Below are 6,000 nucleotides of genomic sequence, written 5' to 3'. Positions count from 1 at the left end.
TTATTCCGCCTCAGTTACACTCACTGTGTCGGCGATTGCTGCGCAAACACTTTCTCCACGTACGCGTACACTGTTAGGGTTACACTCGTCTGGTGTGAGACGTTCCCGGGGGGATCCATTGGGGGCCGAACCGCGCAATAACCCTGTGTTCGGTATGGGGCGGCGGTGGGGTGAGTGGACTGCTGTAGCCTGTTGAGGGGTTGTGAACCACTGAGGGCTACGGCGGGGACGAAGCCTCTCCGTCGTTTCTGGGTCCACAGTTCCATACAATACAATGCAATACAACGCAAAACCGATCTCTGTGAATATAGGACGAATCTATTAATGCTTTGTTAGCGCTGTGTATGAAACGAGTGTACTTCAACAGCACCGTTGTGTGTGTGTGTGTGTGTGTGTGTGTGTGTGTGTGTGTGTGTGTGGCTTTCTTATGTGGTTATCATGTGTGTTGAAATACGAAATGTTAGGGCCAGACTCGAGATCCAAAAATATCAAGAATGAAGGCCGGAAAACGAATTTCAACTGAACTCACTAATTGTTGTGGCACTTTGGGAACAGCGAAAAGTTCGGACGTTACGTTGAGCACTCTGGAAGAAACCAGCAACAGCACGTGAAGTTATGAACTGTCAAGTTATTTTAACCAATTTTAACCCACTCAACTGCGGAAGATGGTGCTCCTGTATGGCACACACATGAATACTCGACGCACAGCTGAACAACACAATGGGAATTATAATTAGCACACTAAGGCCAACCCCCACTTCATGACTCCAATACTGAGCCACTTCACTCTCCTAGCCTTCGACGGAAAGCAACTCTTCTCTGTGAATTTAAGCGTATACATTGCAACCCGCAACACTCTATCTATCAAGATGCGGTTGTTCTAGAAAGAAACCGGTCTCGATCAAGAATACCATCAACGAAAACAGACATAGAACTGCACACGCCTCAGTTCAGCTTAACCGGGAACGAGACTGGACTGAGGCTTGCCCTCCACACTGCCAGAACTTGTCCTGCATAAGAAGGAAACCCTCTCCCTTTGACCAGTCGCGCAGAACGTGGACAACAATTTACAGACTACGCTCCAACCATGGGAGAAGCACGGAGTCTCTTCTTCATAGACGGGATAAGGCTCCATCTCCAAAATGCGACTGTGGAGCAGCTAGGCAAACAGTTTGTCATATTGTTACAGAATCTTACAATACATCATATCGTCGAACTTTCGACAGTTTGGTGGTGGCAACGACCCACGAAATCCATTATATTAAAGATTTAAATGTCTGTTTGTAATTTACATGTGTTATTGTTTGTATTTTATTTAATATTGTGCTTAAAAACCATACGATAAACAACATTTCTTCATTTGAAGGGGTCTTACACTGCAACAATCCACCCTGAGTTGATAGTAGTGCACCACAGCAATGCACCATGATACGACCCAGCGTAAAAGCGGCACTGAGGCTTCCAATTTAATCAGACACGTCTGAGTGACGAAGAACTAAGTGGTAGATCATCTCTCTACGAGCAACTGAGAATCACAAGAGGACTGAAGGGTCTGGTGCTCGAAGACTGGTATTCCCACTGTCATGGTCCAGTTTTCAACCTCTTGCACGATATTTTGAAAATGACAGAGGTCACTGTCACTGGGTCGCCATTGTTCACATCCACCCCTCAAAAGCTAAAATGCGCTTCTATAATCATGGTTGAGGAAAATGTGTTGCATTAAAGAGTGAATTTGTAGAGTTACATTGTCTCAGCATTGTTTTTCTTCGAGGTGAAAGTTAAACCTTATGACTGCCGCTCGAAGGGCCTAGCAAACGCCACAGTACACTGTTAATCTATTTTCTAACTTAATTCCATATGCCTATACAATCAACAGTCGTTACTGTGCTGAAACGAAATGAGAGACACTGCAAGATAAATACAAAATCAGTCCCTCAACCTTCCCATGAACCGATATTTTTGTCTGTCTGTACTTCCAAGAGTATCATTTATTTATTAACTGCTGTTAACAATCTAAAGCTACAGTCTCGTTAACTAAACCCGGTTGTACAACACAGGTTCTAATTGTATAAATATTAGAGCTTGCATTTGTACAGTCGTTATTCGATGCTGAATAAATTTTCTACACATAGAATGATTTATCCTCGCAACCCACCACCTAAGTCCTTAAAACTAAATCTCAGGATCACGTCGCTTTGAGTATCTGTGCCATTTTATGTAGGACTTACGTTTTGGTATCCCTGGAATATCTGGTAACCCAGCACTCACCATTCAAGAAAACACAGTATCGCTGTTCACAATATGTTAAAATGTGTGTGAAATCTTATGGGACTTAACTGCTAAGGTCATCAGTCCCTAAGCTTACACACTACTTAACCTAAATTATCCTAAGGACAAACACATACACCCACGCCCGAGGGAGGACTCGAACATCCGCCGGGACCAGCCACACAGTCCATGAGTGCAGCGCCGTAGACCGTGTTCACAATAACTATACACTATATTACTACGGTCACAGTATCAATGATCTACTCTGTCCAGTGTTTCTTTGTCGAGTCTGCTGGAGGTCCTTCGAACACGCAACAGTTTGCTTTCTCCGTGCATCAGGTGACCATCGTGTCATGACGAATTTTTCCTGATATCACATCGGTGGCTCTAAGCCGCAAGAGTGGCGCTGTGCCAGCACCCAACATCGCTTCCCCGCAGGGCTGTCAGGAGCAACATCGTTGTGTCACTGATCTTCTGTAGACTCTGTACTGCTCGCATCGTTAGAAATGCCACGTCTTGTTCTCTTTATCATATCTGCTAGTGATATTTCTTCGTCTGCAGAGGTCTTTAGAGCTTGCTGATCTGTAATTTCTAGTGAACTGCTTCGGTTACTAGTGACTTCAGTTTCTAGTTTGAGTTTTCCTGTGTTTTGATATCCATTTAGTTTAACTTTGGATATATTATTAGCTACAGTATAAAGCGGCTGCCACTTTTCTTCATTAACCGGCCGCTGTGGCCGAGCGGTTCTAGGCGCTTCAGTCCGGAACCACGCTGCTGCTAGGGTCGCAGGTTCGAATCCTGCCTCGGGCACGGATGTGTGTGATGTTCTTAGGTTAGTTAGGTTTAAGTAGTTCTAAGTCTAGGGGACTGATGATCTCGGTTGTTAAGTCCCATAGTGCTTAGAGCCATTTTCCTCATTATGGACTATATCATCAGATATTGTATAGACTCCCAGTCAGTTCAATAGATTGATCACATTCAAACAGAATGTGTGTCTGTCGTCAGGGTACAGTCCGTATGGAAAATGCAGGGTAAAAGTCGCAACCACCATGGGAACAACAAGATCGACAATAGCGGGGGCAACGACTCAGGAACATGCTACGTGTCTGCCTTTGTGCAGGTGCTTCCGGAGACGTCGGATATCTTTCGGCGGCGTTACTTACACAGCATCAGGACGACGAGACGCAAAGTGATGACAATCCCCCGTACTAGGTCTGTAATTTTCTCTTTTGTTCATCTCCTCAGTTCCTCTCCGCTCCTCGCAGTGCCTTATTACGGCCCGAGCACAACGGGCGGGCGCCGAGTTCGCAACTCTTCGGCGGCCGAATAAATACCGTCCGGCGATAAGCATCGGTCCGCCGTCGTGTATAACAATGACACCTGCGCAGGACCGCGTGGCGCAGCGCCCTTCACGCTCCACCGCGTCCCTTTAAATTCGCTACGAGGGCCCGTGTGCGGTCATCGTTTTGCAGCGGGACTCCCCAGTCGTTACCCGCTAGCGGGTAGCTGCTAGCCCCGCGCTAATTGATATGACGCGCGCAGCCCGGGTCTCTCGTCTTCATTCCGATGCTCCGCGGAGTGAGGCACTTAGCCCTGCCAACAAGAGTGGACAGCCCGCGGACAGCGCGACGGCTTCTGAAAACTAATCCGCAGAACGGCTACTGCTAATCTCCGCCAAGCTCGTCGCACCTACCTCCCGGATCTCCTTTTGTTTCACGACCTGTTACAGACCGGCGACGAATAGCTATGACGTTCCACTTTCGTGCGATCCTCCTATTCGACCTTCTGTTGCTCTGTAAGACACGGTCAAAGGTGGACTTACGCGTAGGCCAGGTAAGTCCGGCCTACAGCGCAGAGAGGCAAGAAGGCGCCGACAGACATCCACCGGCGCTTAAATTTTCGGTACACATGGTCATAACCAAACAAGCTTAGAATGCAAGCCTGCAGCTACCAGCACTGCCGCTAACGTAGCGTTTGGTACATAACTGGGTTTATTTTGAGGCCGACTGTCGATGTCGCTGATTGCAGTTACAATAGCAAGCTGTAGTTGGAATCAGTCATGTGCAAATTGTAACATTTCGTTTCCTGGCCGACAATTTGTGCTAGCCCTGTTCGCTTTTGTAGTTGTCTCAGCCAATTTCTGGTTGCAGCGGAAAGTAGATTTTCCTAATCCTCCTGAATGGGCAGTGGTGGGGGACGAGTAGGCTCGCCTCAACGGCGAGTAATTGCCATGACGGCATGTGTTTTCTAACGCTCGCAGGTGAAGTTCTAGAAGCGCTATTAACTCTGAGCGAGTGACCAATAAAATTGGCTGGATCCGGCCACTGAATCTGATAGGTCAGAAGGCGTTCTGATCTGTATGTAAATAGTTTCGTGCTGCATTTGGAGCTCGCAAAACCGAGGAGTCGGCCTGAAACCGTGGCGGGGTTGAAGCGGCAAGTTTTGGACCCTCTGGATCGGAGTGTGTGCTTTACAGTGGTTATCATTCGGAATTCTGGAGCTAGTGATACCCTGTGATCAAAGAGATTACTGAACGGCACAGAAAGCGTTTCCGTCAACGGGCATCGAAATCTGGTTGGGTACTTTCCTGTTCTTCTCAATAAGTGTTGGGATTAGTGAAGCCGGCTGCTGTAGCCGAGCGGTTCTAGGCGCTTCAGTCCAGAACCGCGCTGCTGCTACGTTCGCAGGTTCGAATCCTGCCTCGGGCATGGGTGTGTGTGATGTCCCTAGGTTAGTTAGGTTTAAGTAGTTTTAAGTCTAGGGGAGTGATGACCTCAGATGTTGAAGTCCCATAGTGCTTAGAGCCATTTGAACCATTTGGATTAGTGAACGTCAGTCTTTTCGGTAAAAAGAGGCCTTGCAACAAAGCATGCAGCCACCAGCTAATCGGAGGTGGTCTTGGATAACAGTGACGGATTAGGCTAGAGGTAATTCATGCCAATAAATTTCATCTGTTGCCGTGCAAATTTAAGTGTTTTTTTTTTTTTGTGAGACATTTTCCATGTTAACTTTGAACTGTGTTCCTGTTTTGTAGTTGTGGCACTTTTCAACTGAATTTGCTAACAGCCATTTGAAGGGGTGTGTTGGATGGTGGTGAACATATTCCAGTCCAGTGATCTTTGCTGAAAATAATTTAGGTAGTTAAAAAGTTTTAATTGTAAACCTTGGAGTTCTGAGTAGTTTGACTCTGCCTTGCGGATCAAAGTGAGACTGGTGGCAACCCTTATTTATATCGATTTCGTAGTGTAGCAGAGCAGACAAATAATTCAGGTCCCCCACTGAACGGTTCCAATTAAAACTGCAGAGCGGTACATCGCGTAATTTTTCTCGCGCGTCGCACCACACCAAAAGTGCATAGATTCTGCCCGTAGTCGCGATTATGACTTGGTCCGACGTAACGGAAGCTCGGATGCGAGCGGACGAAAGGAACGTTTCAAAGTCGAGTTTGTTTTGGTTGTCAGTTACCATTCCTCGTTTTAGTGTCAGTTATTTTTTAAAGGGAAGTTTATCCAATACGAAGAGGGGAGTGCAGGAGATAAGTGATGCATGAAATAGAAAACGTAGCATAGAACGCTAAAAGGAGGATGTCCTGCATGCTAAAAGTTTTGCCGATCATTTTTATAAGTGTAAAAATGCGAAGATGAGACATCCGATCGCCAGTTGTAACATTAATTTTAAGCTTTATTTAATGATAGCGTTGATGGCGACAGTGATGGTAGAGTTAGGAATGGA

Source organism: Schistocerca nitens, chromosome 5, assembly GCF_023898315.1.
Source record: "Schistocerca nitens isolate TAMUIC-IGC-003100 chromosome 5, iqSchNite1.1, whole genome shotgun sequence".
NCBI lineage: Eukaryota > Metazoa > Arthropoda > Insecta > Orthoptera > Acrididae > Schistocerca > Schistocerca nitens.
The sequence above is the reverse complement of the archived record's forward strand: the minus strand, read 5'-3'. Positions refer to the sequence as shown.